Raw genomic sequence first — 22,500 nt, 5'->3', positions numbered from 1 at the left:
CATGCAGAGGCTCAGAGGTCATTGTGCGGCAGTGCAATGAAAGAAAAAGGAAACTACGGCGCTTTGTGAGAGGAGAAAAAAATAAATAAAAAGAAATAACAAACGACTCACTCACATTAATAACAACGAGTCCGAACCTTCGAAACTAAAAAAAGGAAAAGAAACAGGAACTATTCAATTTACGAAGACATAAGTAACAGAATCGAAGTCTCAATTACATATCCGCTGCAAGAGATATTACACTCTGTCTGGCCGGCTCGCGGAGGGGAGGGAGGGGCGAGGTGAGACAAGTCGGAGAGGTGGAGGTTGGGGCGGCGGGTTGGAAGGAAGGAAGGGCGGGACTGGACGAAACTGGACCTCACGCACGCTGCCTCACGCCACCCGACCAACCAACCAACCGGCCATCTCCATCTCCGATCAGTAACTTTCTATCGCCGGGGAAGATCCTGTTCTCTTCTCCTCTGCTAAGCCCCGGCTCATACTGTGAAAGCGAATATACGGACGGCTCAGCGCTGCATGCGTGATCCTTTTCCACGACTAAATGTGACAGCAGCGTGAGAGAAACTGAATGGATAGAAGACGCCTCAATGGGGGGGGTGGGATGGACGGCGATGGAGGGAAGGAAGGAAGGAAGGGCGGGAGGCAGGAGGGATGTAAGAGATGGGGGTATATAGGGGGTGTTACAGAGAAGGATTGCCGAAGTAACAGAGGGATGGATGGCATAGAAAAGTCGTGGGTGTTAGATCGAGGTACTGGAAACTAAATAAATAAAAAAAATAGAAAAACAATAGATAAGAAAGAAGAGACACAAATTAATCATTCTAATAACCGGTCTAAAAGTGCAGACAAACAGACAGATAAATGAAGACAGACAGACAGATAAATAAACACACACACACACACACACACACACACACACACACACACACACACGAATGCAATCAAAATGAATTATAAAAACTTCAATTCCACCGATAAAAAAAAGTCCTGCATTTCGTCGAGAGCAGAAAAAAAAATATATATACATGAAAGAGGAAAGGCGAGGAAAAAAAGGAGATGAGAGAAAAAGAGAAAAAGTTATAAAAGTTACGAAAAGTTAAAAGAAGGAAAAAAAGAAAGAAAACGAGAGAGAGAGAGAGAGAGAGAGAGAGAGAGACGATGCAGGCAGACCCCCCTCCCCTCCCCCTCCTCCTTCCTCCTCTCCTTCCCCTCTTTCTTCCCTATCTCATCACTCTTCCTCCCTCCCTCCCCAATCTTCCTTCTTCCCTACCTCACCTCGCCCCCCCACTATTCCGTCTTCCTCCTTCTCTACCCCTTTCCCCTCCCTTCTACCCTATCTAACCCCCCCACCCATTCCTCCTCCTTTTCTCCTTCTTCTCTCCCTCCCCTTCCTCTCTCCTGCTCCGTCCCTCCATTCGACTCAATCCTCCTCCTTCTTTCTCTCCTCCCTCCTTCCCCCTCTCCTCCCGCTCCCGCCCCACCCCGCCCCGCCCCGCCCTCTGTGACCCGTGAGGCAACTTGCGGCAAATTCCCCGTGACTTTCCCGCAAGAAGGTGATTGCAGGCCCGAGGGGGAAGACGGAAAAGAGGAAGAGGAGGAGGAGGAGGAGGGTGTGAAGTGGTGAGCAAGGAATCCGCGTGTAGATTTAATAGATGATGATGATGATGATGGTGGTGGTGGTGGTGGATGTGGTGAGTGGTGGTGGTGGTGGTGGTGGTAATAATAGTCCAGCCTAGTGGTGATGATAAAATGTGTGCGTATAGATAGTGGCGATGTAACACACACACACACACACACACACACACACACACACACACACACGTACTATTGTTTACTTTGTGTTGGTCTGTATCCCACATTTAATTTGTCTCTGTTTCTCGTTAATCTCTTTTTTTTTCTTTTTACCAGTACTAAAGTTAATTTCTGATGCTTGCTTATCACGAGTCATCAATATTATATCTCTTTATTATAATTCGTGAACGATGTAAAGCGAATTCCACTGTATATATTTTTTCACCATTCTGCATCTCCCTCGTTTCCAGTCAAGGTTGGCAGTACAGCGCGGTACGGAATTTCTACCATACTCCGCACCTGAAAAAAAATACCGTACCGTAATTTCGTACCGTACCCCCAGCTCTTTTAACGTACCGTACAGTACGGTAAAAATACCGTACCGTAATTCCGTACGATTATCGTACCATGAGGAAAATATATTCATACGTAAAAAAAATTGTGAAAAAACAATTAGGGTACGTCAATAAATTTGAAAAGGCACATTTACAAAGTGGGTATACATGTAAATATAGTATACCAGGCGCTAATGGTCAAGAAAGGAAAAAAAAAAAAAAAATCTTAGGATGATCAATTATTTTGGGCCTGTAGTACGATACGGTTCGGAATTTTACTAAATTTTCCTTACCTGTATCATACCGTACCGTGCATTAGGAAAAATATCGTACCGTAACTCCGTACCGTAGTTTTTATCAAAATTTCAACCGTACCGTACCGTAGTGCCAGCCTTGTTTCCAGCCGGGACGAAAATAGCAGCCTCTAACGTAACAAGAATCATATCAAGATTCAAGTGAAACCTGACGCCGGCAAAGGAGGGAAAGAGGAAGGACGGCGAGGTGATGCGTGCCGCGATATACCAGAAAACCGGTCGACCTCTTTCTTTCCTTAATATCAAGGTTCGTTGCTTAATTAGCCTTGTTGCCGCCGCTGGAGCAGGTTTCCGAGGATGTGTGTAAACTATTTTGAGCTAAAGGGAAAGGGGAAAGTACACTAACAAGGCATGACGCGTGATGGAAAGGGAACAGGGAAGGGCGGAAAAAAAGAGCAAGGATGGGTGGAAATTAAAACAACGACGCAAAGCGACATAGGAAGAGGACGAAGACGACTATTTTGAGCTAAAGGAAAGGAGGAATGTACACAAGCACATGACAGAAAGGTGACAGAGAAGGACGGAAAAAGAGCTAGAACGGGAGGAAATGAAAAGACAGAGACAAGGCGACATAGGAAAGGGACAAAGACAAAAGATGAAAGAGTTTACGTGAAAAAAGGAAAATGCACAAAAACGTGACTGAAAAGAGGGCAGAAAAGGAAGGAAAAATAGCAAGCATGTGAGGAAATTAAAACACAGAGACGAGACGAAAGATAAAACTGTTTGCTTAGAAAAAGGAAAGTACACAAATATGACAGAAAAGGGGAAAGAGAAGGAAGGGAAAAGAGCAAGCTTGTGAGTAAATGAAAACACAGAGACAAGGCGACATGGGAAGGGAACAAAGACGAAAGATTAAAGAGTTTGCGTAGAAAAAAGAAAGTACACAAACACATGACAGAAAGGGGGACAGAAAAGGAAGGGAAAAGAGCAAGCATGTGAGGAAATGAAAACACAGAGACAAGGTGACATGGGAAGGGGACAAGTACAAAAAATAAAAGGGCCTGGCCTCGATGGCCCTTACTCCCCTGAATTGGCAATATAGCGCTGAGGGTGTCGCTAACCATGGCATTCAAATCAGCTAACGAAGTAAGAGCTCTTGGGAAACGAGCTAAATGGCGTTCAAGAGATGGATGGAAGGAAGACATCTCCACTTTCACATCACCTTCACACACACACACACACACACACACACACACACACACACACACACACACACTATGCAGTAGTAGGCGGCTTAACCCTCATGAGTTTTTCCTTCGCTAAATCCCACATTACCTGCCCCCTTTTTCCACTCCTCCTTCTCCTCCTCCTCCTCTTCCTCCTCCTCCTCCTCCTCCTCCTCCTCCTCCTCCTTCTCCTCCTCTGCAGGAGTTATTTCTCGAACTGAGTTGTTCGCCACTAGAACAGCCCTCCTGCAGAAGTGGTTAGCGAAGAGACAATTAACTCCTTCAAGAAGCGCATTGATCGCCGCTTTGCTGCATCGGGAGTGAACTGAACGTATACAGGAGTAGGTACACAAGTGCTTTAATCCTTCCCTGCAAGCGACTCCTATGGCTAACGGATTGATTAAATCATTGAAAGCAGGCAGCCTTGTAATGAGACAACAGGCTTTCTGCTGTCTGCTAGTCCATGTTTCCATGTTTTCCTCCTCCTCCTCCTCCTCCTCGTCCTCCTCCTCCTCAGCTATTGGTTCATCCTCTGAGTGTGTGTGTGTGTGTGTGTGTGTGTGTGTGTGTGTGTGTGTGTGTGTGTGTGTAGCATCAAAGCAAGTGTTATAACAGAAAAGGTGTAGCCTGTTGTGGCAGCGAGAGAAGGTATCTAAGGCCGCGGTCACACAGTCACGACCTTGACTCCCGGCGCCTCCCGACGTCGGGCCACACGCCGACAGTTTTGGAAATTTCAAAACAATCGGCGCCCTTCCCGACATCTGTCACCCTTCGGTAATAAGCTATAAGGATGTCCATCTCAACAACATCTCAATAATGTCGTTTCGACGTCGGCATTGGTCGGCATTCAAGGCGATCTGCTTACGATGGTCGCAACGTACTTCTGGCAGCGCGTTTTTTCCAACGCCAGGAGGCGCCGGGAGTCAAGATCGTGACTGTGTGACCTCAGCCTAACCCTTTTATTTTACGTGGTACATTTTTCGTTTTTTTTTTTTTTGTTGTTGTTGTTGTTTTTAAGGTTGATGTTCTCCTTCCTATCATCGCCCTCCCCCCTCCTCTGCCCTGCTCCTTCCTGGTGTTCCTCTTTATCGAATATACACTCCATTTGAAGAATAATTAACATTTGTTTTGAACTAAAGATTGCATTAGAGAAAGGGAAATGTATGTATGTATATATGCATGTATATGTGTGTGTGTGTGTGTGTGTGTGTGTGTGTGTGTGTGTGTGTGTGTGTGTGTGTGTGTGTGTGTGTGTGTGTGTGTGTGTGTTATGGAGGATGAAGATAGGAAGTATGAAGGATGTCATTTTTTTACAGCAATGGAGACAGCTGAAGGGCACTAAAACAAAGAAGCAATAACAACAACAAAAAACGCAGTGAAGGATGTCTGTTGATGTACAGAGTGTATGAATTGATTGAGTATAGTTTTATGACGAGATGCAAACCTTCTCACGATCCTCGATATATGAAGTTTTCTTATTTTTAATCATATTACAAGACTAACCTCCCTTTTGACGGGAAAACCCAATTTGCGTGATATAAATTCGATTCCGTGCGGCAAGTGGGCGTGGAGGGTGAGGTAACACACACACACACACACACATTGCCAGCCTTCGTCCCCTCTACATTATTTGCACACCTGTATGCCTTCCCCAGGTAGACAGAATATTCTCACATCCTTCCCGTCTCGTCACTAAAAAAATATGAAGTCTATATAATCCCAGAATGCCATTATACACAACAACATTATTTTAATTTTCCATATCGTGCAAAGTATAGAATTTCCCATGCAAAGTAATGGCCAAAAGCGGTATCTGCATAAAGTTCACTATCAGAAAGCAAGTTATGTGCAGGAAGGAAAAGATGTGATATTGTCCAGCCCTGGGGCGGGGAGGGTCCGGGGCCGCAAGAGGCTGAGGGAAAGGTTGACACGCCCGGCAGTTTGTTATGCTGTTGCCAGGGTCCTGCTGGATATGTCTCCGTCACTCAACACGTGACGAACTGAACCTGCACCCAGGAGACCCTGAAGCTTGCTTGACCAGCACTGCGGGAGGCACTAAAGTTTGACCTGCGCAAAGGGTAGCACTGTAAGTGCCTGACCTCCACAACGGGAACACTGTTAATTGTTTGACCTGCACAAAGGGTAGCACTGTAATTTGTCTGACCTGCACCACGCGGAACACTGTAGCTTGTTTGACCTGCACCACGGGGAACACTGTAGCTCTTTGACCTGCACTACGGGGAACACTGTAGCTCTTTGACCTGCACCACCGGCAACACTGTAGCTTGTTTGACCTGCACCACGGGGAACAATGTAGCTGTCTGACCTGCACCACGGGGAACACTGTAGCTGTCTGACCTGCACCACGGGGAACACTGTAGCTGTCTGACCTGCACCACGGGGAACACTGTAGCTGTCTGACCTGCACCACGGGGAACACTGTAGCTGTCTGACCTGCACCACGGGGAACATTGTAGCTGTCTGACCTGCACCACGGGGAACACTGTAGCTGTCTGACCTGCACCACGGGGAACACTGTAGCTGTCTGACCTGCACCACGGGGAACACTGTGGCTTGTTTGACCTGCACCACGGGGAACACTGTAGCTTGTTTGACCTGCACCACGGGGAACACTGTAGCTGTCTGACCTGCACCACGGGGAACACTGTAGCTGTCTGACCTGCACCACGGGGAACACTGTAGCTGTCTGACCTGCACCACGGGGAACACTGTAGCTGTCTGACCTGCACCACGGGGAACACTGTAGCTGTCTGACCTGCACCACGGGGAACACTGTGGCTTGTTTGACCTGCACCACGGGGAACACTGTAGCTTGTTTGACCTGCACCACGGGGAACACTGTAGCTGTCTGACCTGCACCACGGGGAACACTGTAGCTGTCTGACCTGCACAACGGGGAACATTGTAGCTTGTTTGACCTGCACCACGGGGAACACTGTGGCTTGTTTGACCTGCACCACGGGGAACACTGTAGCTGTCTGACCTGCACCACGGGGAACACTGTGGCTTGTTTGACCTCCACCACGGGGAACACTGTAGCTGTCTGACCTGCACCACGGGGAACACTGTGGCTTGTTTGACCTCCACCACGGGGAACACTGTAGCTGTCTGACCTGCACCACGGGGAACACTGTAGCTGTCTGACCTGCACCACGGGGAACACTGTAGCTTGTTTAACCTGCACCAAGGGGAACACTGTAGCTTGTTTGACCTGCACCACGGGGAACACTGTAGCTTGTTTGACCTGCACCACGGGGAACACTGTAGCTGTATGACCTGCACCACGGGAACACTGTAGCTTGTTTGACCTGCACCACGGGGAACACTGTAGCTGTCTGACCTGCACAACGGGGAACACTGTAGCTGTATGACCTGCACCACGGGGAACACTAACTGTTTGACCTACACCACGGGGAACACTGTAGCTTGTTTGACCTGCACCACGGGGAACACTGTAGCTTGTTTGACCTGCACCACGGGGAACACTGTAGCTTGTTTGACCTGCACCACGGGGAACACTGTAGCTTGTTTGACCTGCACCACGGGGAACACTGTAGCTTGTTTGACCTGCACCACGGGGAACACTGTAGATTGTTTGACCGGCACAACGGGTAACACTGCTTGTTTGACCTGCACCACGGGGAACACTGTAGCTTGTTTGACCTGCACCACGGGGAACACTGTAGCTTGTTTGACCTGCACCACGGGGAACACTGTAGCTTGTTTGACCTGCACCACGGGGAACACTATAGCTTGTTTGACCTGCACCACGGGACGCAGTGTAGTTTGCTTGACCGGCGCTACGGGAGTCTCTGTATATAGTTCGTTTGCGTCGCCATTAGTTCAGAGTCTGGCAGCGCTTTCTCTGCATCAAGTCGTGCCGGTACTCACTTCAGGCAGCTCGTTAAAAGTTAGGCGCTATCACGCACTACTTCCTTACGTGCCTCGGAACGCTCTCTATGGTAAGCTAATAGCATGCCGATGTAATCCAATTTCGGGGAATGAAGATGCAGATGGGCCCCGAGAGAAAAAAATCAATTATTCTGCTTTAATATGCTCGATAAATATATGGAAATGTATATAATATCCTCTAGACAGTGGTGCAGTGGAAAAGATTCGTTGTATACCTATTCTTAGTAGGTATATGAGTTTGATGCGAGAGGTGTATATTTGGCTGTTGAGGATGAGCATTTTGAAGCAGCATAGGCAAACGTTAAAGTTCAGGTAAAGCGTACATCCGGCTTCGCTGTATGAAGTACTGTTATGTTAAGGGAAAAGAACGTCAGGAAATGGAGAACTTGAATGGCACGAAGCAGAGGAAGAAGAAGAAGAAGAAGAAGAAGAAGAAGAAGAAGAAGAAGAAGAAGAAGAAGAAATAAAAAAAGAAAAAGAAAAAGAAGAAGAGGAGGAGGAGGAGGAGGAGGAAAAGATGAAGAAAAAGATGAAGAAGAATATGACCCTCTCCTTCAACTATATTCCAGGTGTCCTCTATAGTGGGTTTATTTGCATCTATAGTCTTTTGCCGTTAAGCCGTCCTCTATACTGTAAAATGTAAAGAATGATGATCAGAACCTACATCGTGTTCTCATGGATGTTATAGCGGCAATGCCTCGCGCTAATGTACTACGTAACAATGACGCAAAGCTCTTATTACCTCACTCAAGCCCGCGTGTTCATATTGTCTCGCAGCCGTGGGACCCGAGCCAGGCTGTTCCGCCGCTCACGCCCCCCGGCACTTTCACCCGCGGCCCGGCATGACCCGCGCCTTCATTGGGTTCCTCCGCGTGATGCACGGCCCCGCGTCCCTCACTACAAACGCTTCATTAGAGGACAAATTAGCACGATTTTCGCACCGATGACTGCACTTCGCGAGAAACAACTGACGAATAATATGTTCAGTACCTATACAAAGTGGCCTTGTTAATACAAAAAGGAATATTGTGCGAGAGGGGCAGTAAAACTTCCTTTATTTATCTTCTCTGTTGCTGAGGGACGCCTGACAACGTGACTGGTGACCGGGGTGACGTGAAGCAATGGGCGTGTCGCGGAGTGTGTAAAGAAAGCGTATAGTATTGATTTTATATCCGTGTAATTATTGTAATAGGGAAGGCCAATATAAAGGGTCATGAGGCACTAAAAGGAAAATGTAGCGATGGTTTGATCTTTCCTAGCATGATGTCATAGTGTAGTACGTATATGCTAGTAAGTTTTGGTCAGAACAGGGATATATACTTTTCCTCTTATTAGTATTAGTATTGAAGAACGACAGGAAACGGAGAACTTTAATGGCACGAAGCAGAGGAAGAAGAAGAAGAAGAAGAAGAAGAAAAAGAAAAAGAAAAAGAAGAAGAGTAGGAGGAGGTAGATAGATAGATAGATAGACTGATAGATAGAGAGATAGTTCATTTTCTTCGCTTCCTTCCTCTTCCTCTGCTTCACACGGTTCAAGTTCCCCATGTTCTTGACGATCTATTCCTCGTCCCATAACCGTGCCCTATGTAGCGAAGCCGGAGGTGCGTTTTACCGAGTAGCAAAAACACATCACATCAAGACAAGCCTCCTGACATGACCCCCCTGCGTGTAACCTGACGCAGACACGGACGGAGAATTGGAAAGGCTAGACGACGAACAGGTGGATGAGTGGACAGAAAAACAGACAAAGAGGCAGCACGACATAAAGACGAAGGGATGTATAGAGGGGAAAAATATGCTAATGGACGCCGTGTTGTCAGTCTCAGTTGAAAGCGGTGAAGGGAAGTCTCCGGGGAATTTAAGAGCATCGAATTCATTTCTATCAGTCTGTCTATCTGTTTCTGTCTCTCTCTTTTTTTTCTCTATCTATTTGTCTATTTATCTATCTATCTATCTATCTATCTATCTATCTGTCTATCTATCTATCTCTCACTTCATCTTTACACACACACACACACACACACACACACACACACACACACACACACACACACACACACTAGACTAAAGACTGCTTCTGACTGACATAATTAATGGTAAGTGTGTCCAACTTGATAATGATTCGCCTCCCGGAGAAGTGGGACGAAGTTATGGAGAAGGAAAAGGGAGGAGGAGGAGGAGGACGATGAAAGACAAGAGAACAAGAGAAGAAACTGGACGAGGTTATGATGGAATACCAAATTAAAACAGGGAGAAACGAAAGGAGGAGAAAGAGGAACACGAGAAACCTAAAAAAAAAAAAAAAAAATAGCGAAGGAAGCAAAGGATAAGCGGCTAAAAATCACACAAAAAATGGAAATTGTTATTGAATATGTAAATTAAGAGCAACTTTACCAAATATGAATAAATTGGGATCATTAATTTAAACAGTCCACTCATACATGATTCAGCGGCAGACAGACCTTGAAAATTATTGAATACGTTTATGTAAAGCAATTTGAAGCCTTGCCAAATAAGTTAAATGTCAGATCATATTCATGGGGACGAGAAATTAACAGTCAGACAGAGACAAAGATGGAAAGACAGACAGACACAGAGACAGACAAAACGACATAGACACACACGCACTAACAGACAGACATATATACATACATACGTGCATACAGACAGACAATAAGACAGATAGACACACACGCACTAACAGACAGACATATATACATACATACTTACATACAGACAGACAATAAGACAGATAGACACACACGCACTAACAGACATACTTACATACATACATACATACAGACAGACACACAGACAGACAAAAAGACAGATAGGTATACACGCACGAACAGACAAATAGACATACGTACATACATATTTACTTACAGATCGGCAGACAGACAGACAGACAGACAAACAGACGGAGGTATGTAAGTAAAAGTATTATATTAAGGACCCGTAGATAATAACTGTCATCAAAGAAACACTTTTTTTTTTTTCAAGTAATTTCACGCCGTCCAGGAAAGGCAAGAAAGGAAGGAAGGAAGGAAGGCCGCTGGCATAAATATTGTTCACGGGTCACGAACCTCTCTACTTAAAACGTGTGAAAATAACCGTGAGTGACGTCATGAGAGAGAGAGAGAGAGAGAGAGAGAGAGAGAGAGAGAGAGAGAGAGAGAGAGAGAGAGAGAGAGAGAGAGAGAAGAGGAATGTAGTAATGCTAAGCTCTATCTATCTCTCTATCTATCAGTCTATCTATCTATCTATCTACCTCGACGTAACCCATGCGGTCACACACACACACACACACACACACACACACACACACACACACACACCTATATGACTCGCTTCTGCTCTCTTTATTTTTATTTTTTTCTGAAACTCCGTCTCCCTCTTAACTAATTCACATCGTTACTTTATCATTAATTTTATTCGCAAGGACAAAAAAACTTCTCTCAACCCATTAATTACATAAAGAGAAAAAAAGATGTGAAATTTTAAAGGAAAGGAAAAGAAATAAAAAGTTGAAAATGCGCAACTCTTAATGATATATACTTAGGGCAGAGTAGCTAATGCATATTATCAATTTCATAGTTAGTACATTTATTTTTTTCTCGGCGTAAAGCTTCAAAGTTGTTATTAATGGATCAAGAAGCGGAATGTCAATAAATAATGAACATAAAAATAAAAGCCAGTTAGTTTTGGTCACTCTTTACTTCTCTCTTTTATAGAAACAGCGATTATCGGGGCTTTTTTTCTACGCTTTTTTTGTTGTTGTTGTTGTTCTTGAGCTGCTTCCTTTACTGAAAAAAAAAAATATATATATATATACAGATTAATTTCCAACCTACGTAAGTTTTCCAAGAGATTATTCATTAAGAAGGTGGAATGTCAATAAGAAACGAGCAGAGTAAAAGAGAAAAGTCAGTTAATTAGTTCATATATAGCGAGTCGTGTATATTTCGTTGGTAGTCGTGTGTTGGTATTTTCTATTCTCATCACACACTTTTTCGTCCCCTTCGCTCATAACATCAACGACAAAGGACACCAACGGAGAGAAACAAGAATGAAGAAATAGATTAATTAAGTTCTATTGAAGGAAACGTGAGACTAAAAGAGAGAGAGAGAGAGAGAGAGAGAGAGAGAGAGAGAGAGAGAGAGAGAGAGAGAGAGAGAGAGAGAGAGAGAGAGAGAACAATGCGCGCGCGCACACACACACACACACACACACATACACACACACACACACACACACACACACACTGACACACAAACACTGACACACATACACACACACCCCGCCGAAAATATCTATAAAATTAAAACACAAAAGAAGAAACAATAACGTTGAGAATCAGAACGGTCTTAGTAAGAATCACGAATATAAGAATACAACAATAAGAATTCAAAGATTACTTCTCCTCTACCCCCCCCCCCCCCTGAGAAAAAAAAAATATATTAATAACGACGACGACACAGATATCAAAACAATGGAAGCATACTTTAAAACAGGCAAGGAAGGAAAGAAGGAACACCAACATCAGTATCAGGAGAATTCAGAAATAGAAGAAATGGAAAGAAGGAAGGAAGGAAGGAAGGAAGGAAAAGAAGGGAGTAGGAAGGAACAGGAACAATATCAGCAGCAAAATTCAAAAATAGAAGGAAGGAAAAAGGGAAGGAAGTAAGAGAAGGAAGGAAAGAAGGAAGGAAGAGAAGGGAGAAGGAAGGAACAGGAACAATAGTAGCAGCAGAATTCAGAAACAGAAGGAAGGAAGAGAAGAGAAGAGGAGGGAGGAGGAAAGGAAGGGAAAAAAAGTGCCCTAGCATCATTATATTTTATTTTCACTTTCATTGCGTTGCGTCGTTGTCGTTTACGAGGGACGATGCGAAAGGGAGGAATGCAAGAGAGAGAGAGAGAGAGAGAGAGAGAGAGAGAGAGAGAGAGAGAGAGAGACTTGCTCCCTTCCTCCTCGCCGCTGCTGATGTTAGTGACTCGACAAGGACATTATTAATTCAGATCCTTAACTTAGCTCGAGAGAGAGAGAGAGAGAGAGAGAGAGAGAGAGAGAGAGAGAGAGAGAGAGAGAGAGAGAGAGAGAGAGAGAGAGAGAGAGAGAGAGAGAGAGAGAGAGAGTATCCTTTAGTATTCAAACAGCAAGAAAAGCTTTAAACAATTTTATTTGAACGACGGGAAGATAAAAAAGGAGAATAACAAGAAGAACAAGAACAAGAAGGACATAGAAAGACTGATAGACACACAGTTAAATAAATAAAAAATACGGAAAAAAAGATAAACCGAGCGATACATTTAACAGTCCTCCATGAAAAGCTGCATCGCATTCGCATCACGTGACGGCAAAGAAAACGGAAAGAGGAATATAAGTGAATCCTGCGGTCTTGTGGCTCTCCCCAGTTGAGCGGTAAAGAAGGAATCCCACTCCTCCTCTTCCTCCTCAGCGTCGACCAGAGGAACACAGGACCTAGAAATATCAAGCTCGACTCACTCTCTTGCGACTACCTCTGGCTGTGAATTGTTTGTCCTGATATCGTATTCTTAAACCTTTCGTCCCCCAAGCACACACATTTGACAAGGCTTTCGTAGGAGTTTTGGGCATTTCCAGGGGTACTTTTATGACCCTGGCGGTAGTTTGACCCTTCCTCTGTACCATGAACGTAAAAAACAACTCATGCAAACCCGGTTAATCTCCTTTACGGCCTTTGGAAATAGTTTACATGAGGGGTGGAAGCTTCTTTGAATACCGACCTACACCGTTTGTTTTGTTTCACGGCGCATGTCCCCGACGTATCACCAGAACGGCAGGAGGGGAAGTCTCTCTCTCTCTCTCTCTCTCTCTCTCTCTCTCTCTCGTCCATTATGTAGTACTGCCATTAGTGTCATAAGGATTTGCTACACAACAGTGATGATAACAAGTTTTAATATATTACAAATTATTATTATTATTATTATTATTATTATTATTATTAGCATTGGTATTATTATTAGTAGTAATTGTAGTGGTATTATTATTATAGTAGTAGTTGTAGTGGAAGTAGTAGTAGTAGTAGTAGTGGTAGTAGTTGTATTGTTGTTGTTGTTGTTCTATTTGCTGGAGGAGAAATAGAAGTTGTATAGAATATAATATTTGTCTCACGTATTTTGGCCTTCCCTCCTCCTCCTGTTTTGCTCCTGCCGCCGCCCTGCTCTCAATTAATACAGAGCGGGGAAGAGCAGTACGAGCAGCCAATGCCGGCAGGGCTGGTCACCTTACTTGGGGCGCACGGCAGCTGGCATTACCCGGGTGTGTTTGGGGCGGGTCACAGAGGGCTCGGCAAGGGTCAGACACGTCACAAAGCGTTCGCAATCACTGGAGGGTCACACACACGCGCACACAGACGCGCACACCGTCCAAAATAAAGGGGTCAGATGAGGTCATGTTAGGCCATTTCCTCTTCCTGCTTGCCTGCCTGTCGGTCCGTTCGTCCTCCTCTCTCCTTCCTTCTCGTTCCTTCCTTCCCTCGCTTGTATATCCCTCGCGTGTTTGGTTCACTCGCTTCCCTTCCATCACATATTCTCTTTTGGTCCCCTTCCTCCGTCCCTGTTCTTTCCCTCGCTGCTGCTTCGCTTTTTTTTTTCTTTTTATCTCCTCTCACGCTCTGGTACTTGTTTTTCGTGTTTGTTTATGTCTCTCATCCTCGTCCTCCTCCTCTTCTTGTTCCTCCTTTTATTGCTTCGGCTTTTCCCTGTTTTTGCTGCCTCTGCTGTTGCTCTTCCTCTCGTTTTCGTCGGTATCTTCTTCCTGGTATTAATTTGGACGTCGTCGCTCGCCCTCTTTCTCTCCTCTTCCTCCTCCTCCTCCTCCTCCTCCTCCTTCTCCTCCTTCTGCAGCGTCCTAGCAACCAACCCTCGTCACGATTATATTTCCACATTTCTCTTTTTCCTTCCCTTCACTCCCCTGCTTCCCTCCCTCTCTCCCCTTCCCCCTACACTGCATCTTCCTACCTCCTCCTCCTCCTCCAAAACACCCTTTCCCCCAATATCTAATTCCATATTACCTCCCTTATTTTCGATGTAACCTTTCAATGCACTCCCTCATCTCCTCCGTCCTAGTTTCGTCACCTATCTGTACCCTCTCCTCCTCCTCCTCCTTCTCCTCTAGCACCTGTCCCCCTCCCACCAGCGTGCACCTTAATTAACAGCAGCTTCTCCAGGCTTAACCAAGTAATTTCGTCGCTGGATATTAAGCGGGCCGAGGTATTAAGCCGATCGCTCACCGAGGCTTTGCATGTCACGTTCGGATCGCCCCTGCTGACGTGCTCGGTGCTCGCCCTCGTATTAAAGACTCGCTTCGTAGGATTTTCCACTTAGGTGATAATTATAAGGCATTGACGCTGGGGTGGTGTGGAAGGGAGGAGAGTTTTTTTTGCTTTTTTTGTTTAGGGGCGTGTGAAGCGTTGGCGTAAGTGTTATTAGTACTGTATGTTGTGTTGGTGTTATTATCCCCCTTCCAGCTTCCTTCTTCCCGTCAAAAAACAAACAATAAGAGGATACAGAAAGTGATACACATTATTCGTATTTCCTTACCATATACCAAGGGACACACACACACACACACACACACACACACACACACACACACACACACACACACACATCACAGAATTGGAATAGTATATAATGTCAAACAATCAGCAAAACCATGAAGCAACAATTACCTAACAGTTCGCCGCTCACTCCCACGTTTCCTCAAGGCTAGCTGTTATATATTTAATGAAACCCTGAAACGCATTGACCTCATAAAGATAAAACATCCTCCGTCGACATTGGAGTTCCCGAAGCGCACAGAGGAGCTATACGTTAGTCAGAGCAGTTGGCACACATCTCAAACTTTCCTCAGCGCCCAGGAAACCCACTAACCTTTCTCGTGTCTCCCACTGTCTGGCAAAAACGTTAACAATGGACCGTATGTTAAAACTACTGGACCTTGCTTGTGCTCGCGTGAGGCGGTAACCTTCCCAAAGATGAGAAATGCCGCAAGTGACCGACCCACCGACCCTTCAGCGTCCGAGGTCAAGACTGAGGGGTTGGCAACGTCGTGTCAGGGGTTACGTGTACTGACCTTCGTGCCGTTATGAACCTCGCAGCTTTGAGGGACTGTTGAGAGACCCGAAGCATGACTAAGATCGGTCTTCATGTTTTTTTACGTTATACAGTACCACGAAAAGCTTTGATTCCAAGCTCATCCAGGAATACCTTTTTTTATTTTTTTGGGTGGGGTAGGGGGAGTGTGTGGGATTTTGACGACAATAATAGTGAAGGTATAGTCATAAATATCTTAGAATGTGTTTATATTCTATAGGAGCAGTGAGTAGCGGGCTTTTTTTCCACATTTGTTACCTTTTTTTATGCCCTTGAACTGACTCATCTGCTGTAAAAAGAAAAAAGAAAAAAACACCATGTGCTCGTGTGGGTGGATAACTGATGGAAAGAGCGAAATTTTGACGGTGAGAAAACATGTAGCGGAAAAGGATCGTGCAAAGGGAAGACATGAGGAGTGGAAGGGAAGATGATGTTTAGTTAGGGAGATGGAGAAGATGGAAGGATAGTTACGTGCGTGTGTGTGTGTGTGTGTGTGTGTGTGTGTGTGTGTGTGTGTGTGTGTGTGTGTGTGTGTGTGTGTGTGTGTGTGTGTGTGTGTGTGTGTGTGTGTGTGTGTGTGTGTGTGTGTGTGTGTGTGTGTGTGTGTGTAATACAAAATCATGTGTTGTGTTCGGAATTGCTGCCTGGCGGGTGCATGTGTTCACTATGGCGACGCAACACAGGCGAACGCACCGACTCATCCACCCCTCGCCGTCCCCACACCGCCACCACCAGCACCATCCTCTTGCTTCCCCTCCACTGGCGACCCCTTGTAGAACATCATATTAAAAGTGGAAAACGTGCCACGCCACGCCCAGGGGAGGAAATAGAGGCTTTGCTGCAATACCGTGAAGAATTTGCGTCATCACTTTTCCAACTTCGTTTTCTGTAATGCCGGAGCTGCCCACGGCGAAGCTTCCACGCGCGTTACTTTTATGGAGTCGCTCACTTTATGTTCAAACGCGATAATGTAATGATGTACGAGAGAAGTAGTTTCAAGTGTAATGTTATATATAGTTTCAAGCTGCAGGTGTATTGATCCATTTATATAAACACCTGGCTGATATAGCAAGTTTTACATAAAGACACCAAAAAATGCTTCCACTCGTAAAAGAAACATTGAGGTGCAACGGGCAGGAAGAGTCAAGCAAGTTTTATATAAAGACACCAAAAAGTGCCTCCACTCGTAAAAGAAACACTGAAGTGACGAGGTGTAGAGTTAAGCAAGTTTTATATAAAGACACCAAAAAATGCCTCCACTCGTAAAAAAAATATTGAGGTGCAACAGGTTGGAAGAGTCAAGAGGTAAGAAAAATCGAAACATATGTGTGCTGTAAAATGTGAGGAGCGTCAAAAAGTGAGAGCTTTATGGACCGAGCACGTAAGGGATGGCGTGAGACTCGAGTGTGGGAGAGGTTGAGTTGAGTGTCGATAGCTTGTGAGGCACGAAGACAGGGGCAGGGCGTGGCGGAGAACAAGCTTGATTTACGGCAGGGAGGAAGGCAAGAAGCGAAAACTAATACACAGATGAGATAAAACGAGTCAGGGAAAGAGAAAAAAATCAAACTATTTGCCGCAGAGAACCCAAGAAACGAAAATGTTACACGAAGACCATAAAATAATTCGAGAAAGAGACCAAATCAAAATGTGAAGAGGCGAAAAGAAATACACAGACGATGAAAGAGTCAAAGAAAGAGTGAAATCAAAAAAGGGTTTGCAAAAAGACAAAGTAGGATAAAATCAGGCGAAAGATAATGAATACATCGAGGATAGACAAGAAAACAAGAAGTGATAATTAAAAACAGATAATATAAGTTAGAGAAAGACAGAGGCAATAAGCAAGACAGCAAAAACAGATACAAAAAAGTGCCGCAATCAGCTCATCACAATCTTTAATAAAGCCATCAAGGAGAATCAGATCAATGAAGGAGAGAGAAGGAGAGTGACTTGACAGGAGGAAGAGGACTTGAAGAGGAGCTGAAGGAGTGCCAACCAACTAAGAGGAGGAGGAGGAGGAGGAGGAAGAGGAGGAGGCCAATTTGTCCCAGTTACGAGACAAGGAGGAGGGGGAGGAGGATGAGTACCAGTTAAATGAGAAGAGAAATACAAAAATCAGTTAAGACAGGAGAAGGAGGAAGACAGGGACGAGAAGGAAGAGGAGTAGCAGTTAAGAGATGAGGAGGAAGAGGAAAAGGAGGAGGAGGATGAGGAGAACGACGACGAGAAGAACAAGAAGTACAAACAATGAAGATAAAGAATACCACCGAAAAAAAAAAAAAGGGAAGAGGAAAGGAGGACAAGGGTAAGAAGTACCAACCGAAGGAGGAGGAGGAAGATAGAGAGGAAGAGGGGGAACGAGTGAGGGAGTGTGTCGGAAGTGAGGCATCAAGAACAAGCCGCGCCGCCCACCGACCCTCCTCACCCTCGCCCCACGACGCCACGGCAGCGGAACTAATCACCGGAGACGCTTCACTTTGAGGAATATTAGCATGTCGAGTCCACGCGGCCACTCGGGCGGACGCGGGGCTGACAGGGAACGGGGGAACGAGGTACTGTGAATGGAGAAAGGAACAGGGGAACGGGGTGCTGGGAAGGGCTAGCACAGGAACGGGGAACTGGAAAGGGCTTGTAAGAGAGTGTAGGCATGTTAGGAGGGTTCGGGAGCTGGGAAGGGCTATTTAGTGAGTGTATAACGCAGATAGGATTGAACGGGGTGCTGGAAAGGGCTAGATAGGGTGTCAGGAGGGAACGGGGTGCAGGGAAGGGCTAGATAAGGATTGTATAAGGATGTTAGGCGGGAACGGGGTGCCGGGAAGGGTTAGTGAGGGAGTATAGAAAGGTATTATTAGGTTAGGCGAAATTGTGTGTGTGGGACTGCGCGAAGGGTCTAGTGGTGGTCTGGGTGCGGTAATGGAAGATGAACTGAGGGAATGTGAGCTAAAGGAAAGTGAAATGAGGGAAGGTGAGATAATGTAAGGTGAGCTAAGGGAAGGTGAGCTGAGGAGGGGTGAGATGAGGGAAGGTGAGCTGAGGAAAGATGAGCTGTGGGAAAGTGAGGTGAGGTGAGTCTTAGGTGCGAGTTTTCATGAGAAGGGAGGATAATTTACCTCTTTATATTCTACAGACATTAAATGGGAGAGTGGGAAGGAGGAAGAGCTACTAGTAAAGGAGAGAAGGAGGGAGGGAGGTGAAAGAAGAGCCTGTGAGGGGAGAAAAGAATGGAGGGTAAGATGGAAAGAGCGAGAGATGATGAGAAGTAAGGAGAGGAAGAAAGACATCATACTGTTAGCATTAGTCATTATATAAAGTGCAAGAGATACAAATTGATAGGTTTTTATATAGTAACCTGCAGCATGAGGCAAGCTCGAGTCGTATACCACGGCAGCCACTATAAATAAAATAATAATAAATAATAAAAATAAATAATAATAATAATAATAGATGATAAATAAATAATAAAATAAAATAAAATAAAATCCTCTGGGGTCGTCGAAGAGGCCCTTGAAAGAAAAGTTACCGTCGCTACACACACACACACACACACACACACACACACACACACACACACACACGTTTTGCTCCTCGCTGCATAATGATCCGCCTTGTACGTACGTGTGTTGGTTGTTGGCACGGCGGTGGTAATTACTTTTGTAGGAACGTGTTTGAAATGTAAAATGAAAAAAAAAAAAAAAGGAACTGGAAAAAAAAAAAAAACAGCATCCACTCGCCGCTGCTTAATTTCAGAAACGCGTGCAGCAAGTTCTTATTTCGAGCCTGAAACATTTCTGAAAATTAAAAAGTGTACTAATTTTGCTCTCAGGATAGTTTCTCTCTCTCTCTCTCTCTCTCTCTCTCTCTCTCTCTCTCTCTCTCTCTCTCTCTCTCTCTCACACACACACACACACACACACATATTTGCTAAAGAGATATGGAGGTAAAGGTCATCGTTAGAAACCTTTGCAGAATGACGTATCCCAAAGCAAACCATCGAAGGATTAACGACGAAACTGGACGGATTGCTTGTAGAATTATCACGAAAACAGCAATTCACTCCTTTTTCGCCATTTGTCGCTATTAATTTTCTGAGGAGGATATATGTTAACGCTTCATTTGATGTCTTCGTAGCATCCCATAGTGTACAATAGCGTAGATGTTGTGAATGATCTCTAAACGACATTTCTTAACCGATACGTAGTAAAACCCAAAGCCTGCAGTCTCATCCTTTACTCCTTAAGTCCAAGCGAACTATAAAACATCACATCATTCCGTATTATTTTACAAGACATTTACTTAACTATTCCTCTAAGTTTTCTTTACCACCAGGCACTATACTTAATATATATTGTGCGATGTCTTTTTTTCTCTGCACCCGTATATGGAGAGAGAGAGAGAGAGAGAGAGAGAGAGAGAGAGAGAGAGAGAGAGAGAGAGAGAGAGAGAGAGAGAGAGAGAGAGAGAGAGAGAGAGAGAGAGAGAGAGCAGTAGTTTTCTCCATATTGTCAATTGGTGTAATTCTCTCCAACGACGCTTCGGAGCTGATTCGCGCTACATGAAACAGAACGAAGAGATAGTTGAGACCAGGGAGGAATAGGGAGACAGAGAGGGGACGAGAGAGGGAGGGGAGACGAAGGAGGGAAGAAGGAGCGAAGAGGGAACGAGAAAGGAAAGTGAGGCTGATTCGACACCCGTATGGAGGAACAGTGGGCTTGAGGGAGGGATAGGGGGAAGAGAAGGCAAAAAGAACCAGAATACCTTACGAACCTACACCATACAGCTGTACACTCCTGCTGTCTTTCCTGTTCTTCCACTTGTACCTTCGCCACTAACCCACTTCATCTTCTTACTATATCACTGATTAAAAAAAAAAGAGAGAAGGATGGACATATTACACGTAGAGAGGGGAAGAAAGGGGAAAGGGAGAAGGGTTGGGGGAGGAGAAGGAGAGGTTGAAAGGGGGGAGGGAGTTAAAACGGGCAGAGAAAGCAGTAAAAAGAGGGACAGGGATATTACTTGTGTAGGGAGGAAGGAATACATAGGAAGAACAGACACCAGAAGACCTGGCGGTCTATGGCGAGGGTGTCTGCCTACTACCGCTGCTACTAGTAATCTACGTGTGGTAGGACAGGACAGCCTTTAAGGAATAAAGGGAGATGGAAATTTTACAGTAAAGAGAGAAATAAGAGGAAATTACTCCCCTCAACACTCCAGTCAAGTAAAAGGAGAGTAAGAATACACTACAGGAAGAATGGGAAAAGGAAGAGGAAGGGGAAGAAGGAGAAAATTAAGAGGAATGGGGGAAGGAGGAGGAGGAACGGGGGAAGTGGGAAGGGGAAGGGGAGAGGCAGAAATGTTACATGTATGGGGGAGGAGGGGAAGGGGTAGGAGTTGGGGGAAGGGGGAAGGGGGGGAGGGGGAGTGATGGATGTCTGAACTAATTTATTAAGCTCCCAGGAGACGGCAGCGGAAATAGTGTTAATTTGACGACAAGCCGAACCGAGGTGATGCTAATATACTCTCTCTCTCTCTCTCTCTCTCTCTCTCTCTCTATATATATATATATATGTATATATATGTATATGTATATATATGTATATATATATATATATATATATATATATATATATATATATATATATATATATATATATATATATATATATATCTGTGCGTAACGCTGCACAGGTAATGTTGATCGACTCGCGGGGTCGTCGTCGTGAGCGCGTTATGAAGAGTCTCGTCACGCATTAGTCGTTCTCGCGTCCGTGACACATAAAGGGAACTGACTAGATTGAAGGATGTATTAATGTTGTAATGAGTAGTTTACAGCTGAGAATACTACATGACTCTGGAGCACAAGAGAAAGAAAACAAAACACTTCGGCAAGATAATATGAGCTCTTCTTCAAAAGCTCTTATATGTGCTTTTGTTGTTGTTATTATTGTTGTCCATTGTGGAATTGATGTTGTTGTTGTTGGTGGTGGTAGTGGTGGTGGTAGCGACCTCATAGACATTCCCTTTATGATCATTCTCTCTCTACCTAGCTAACTACCTATATATCTATTTATGTATCTATCTACCTATCTATCCATCCATCCATCTACCTGGTGCTGGTGGGCTTAATTGCTATGCAGCGAGGTGAGGAAAACATCTCAATTTAGAGCACAAAATGCAACTCAGGTATTAATTTCTTGGCATATTTTCGACAAGTGAGGGTAGCCAGGTAACACGTCCACTCCCCCCTTCCCCCTTTCCCATCTCCCCTCCCCCCCTCCCATGGTAGGATTTATTAATCTTCCACACGTGTTCATCGCTTCTGTGCGTGTGTGTGTGTGTGTGTGTGTGTGTGTGTGTGTGTGTGTGTGTGTGTGTGTGTGTGTGTGTGTGTGTGTGTGTGTGTGTGTGTCATGATTAATTCTGCCATTATGTTGTCTTTTTCTTCCTTATGTGTTTAAAACTACCTCCTGTTTCTTCTTTTTTTTCCCATTTCCCTTCATTTATCTTCTGTCTGTCCTCTCTCTTCCTTTGTTGCGCTTTCTCTCATTCTCTTTCGTTCTTCCTTCCTCTTCCTTCCTTCCTTCTTTGTTTGTTTCCTCTCTTTCTCACTTCCGTTCTTCCCTCCCGTTGCTTCATGTCTTCCTTCCTTCCCTCCTTCCGTCCTTCCTTCCTTCCTTCCTCCACCTGTTTCTCTTCATATTGTAGACTTTCTCTCTCTTCTTTTCCTCTCTATTTCCTGTCTTTATTGCCTTCCTCTTATAAATTTTCAAAAGTTCTCTCTCTCTCTCTCTCTCTCTCATTATAATTTCATTTCCTTCAAGGGCATT

General features: G+C 44.8%; 1 protein-coding gene and 1 long non-coding RNA gene across 4 annotated transcripts in view; one reads left to right on the top strand and one right to left on the bottom strand.

The window, feature by feature from the left end:
- LOC126995493 (uncharacterized) overlaps positions 1–622 on the top strand; it is an 85,562-nt gene extending 84,940 nt beyond the window's left edge. The window contains exon 3 of the long non-coding RNA XR_007750341.1: positions 1–622. This exon is cut by the window's left edge and continues 1,238 nt beyond it. This is a non-coding gene — a long non-coding RNA (uncharacterized LOC126995493).
- LOC126995486 (uncharacterized) overlaps positions 1–22,500 on the bottom strand; it is a 77,540-nt gene that overhangs the window by 40,939 nt on the left and 14,101 nt on the right. The gene's annotated exons all lie outside the window — the stretch shown is intronic.

The sequence above is a fragment of the Eriocheir sinensis genome, chromosome 8 (assembly GCF_024679095.1).
Source record: "Eriocheir sinensis breed Jianghai 21 chromosome 8, ASM2467909v1, whole genome shotgun sequence".
Taxonomy (NCBI): domain Eukaryota; kingdom Metazoa; phylum Arthropoda; class Malacostraca; order Decapoda; family Varunidae; genus Eriocheir; species Eriocheir sinensis.
The sequence above is the reverse complement of the archived record's forward strand: the minus strand, read 5'-3'. Positions and strand labels throughout refer to the sequence as shown.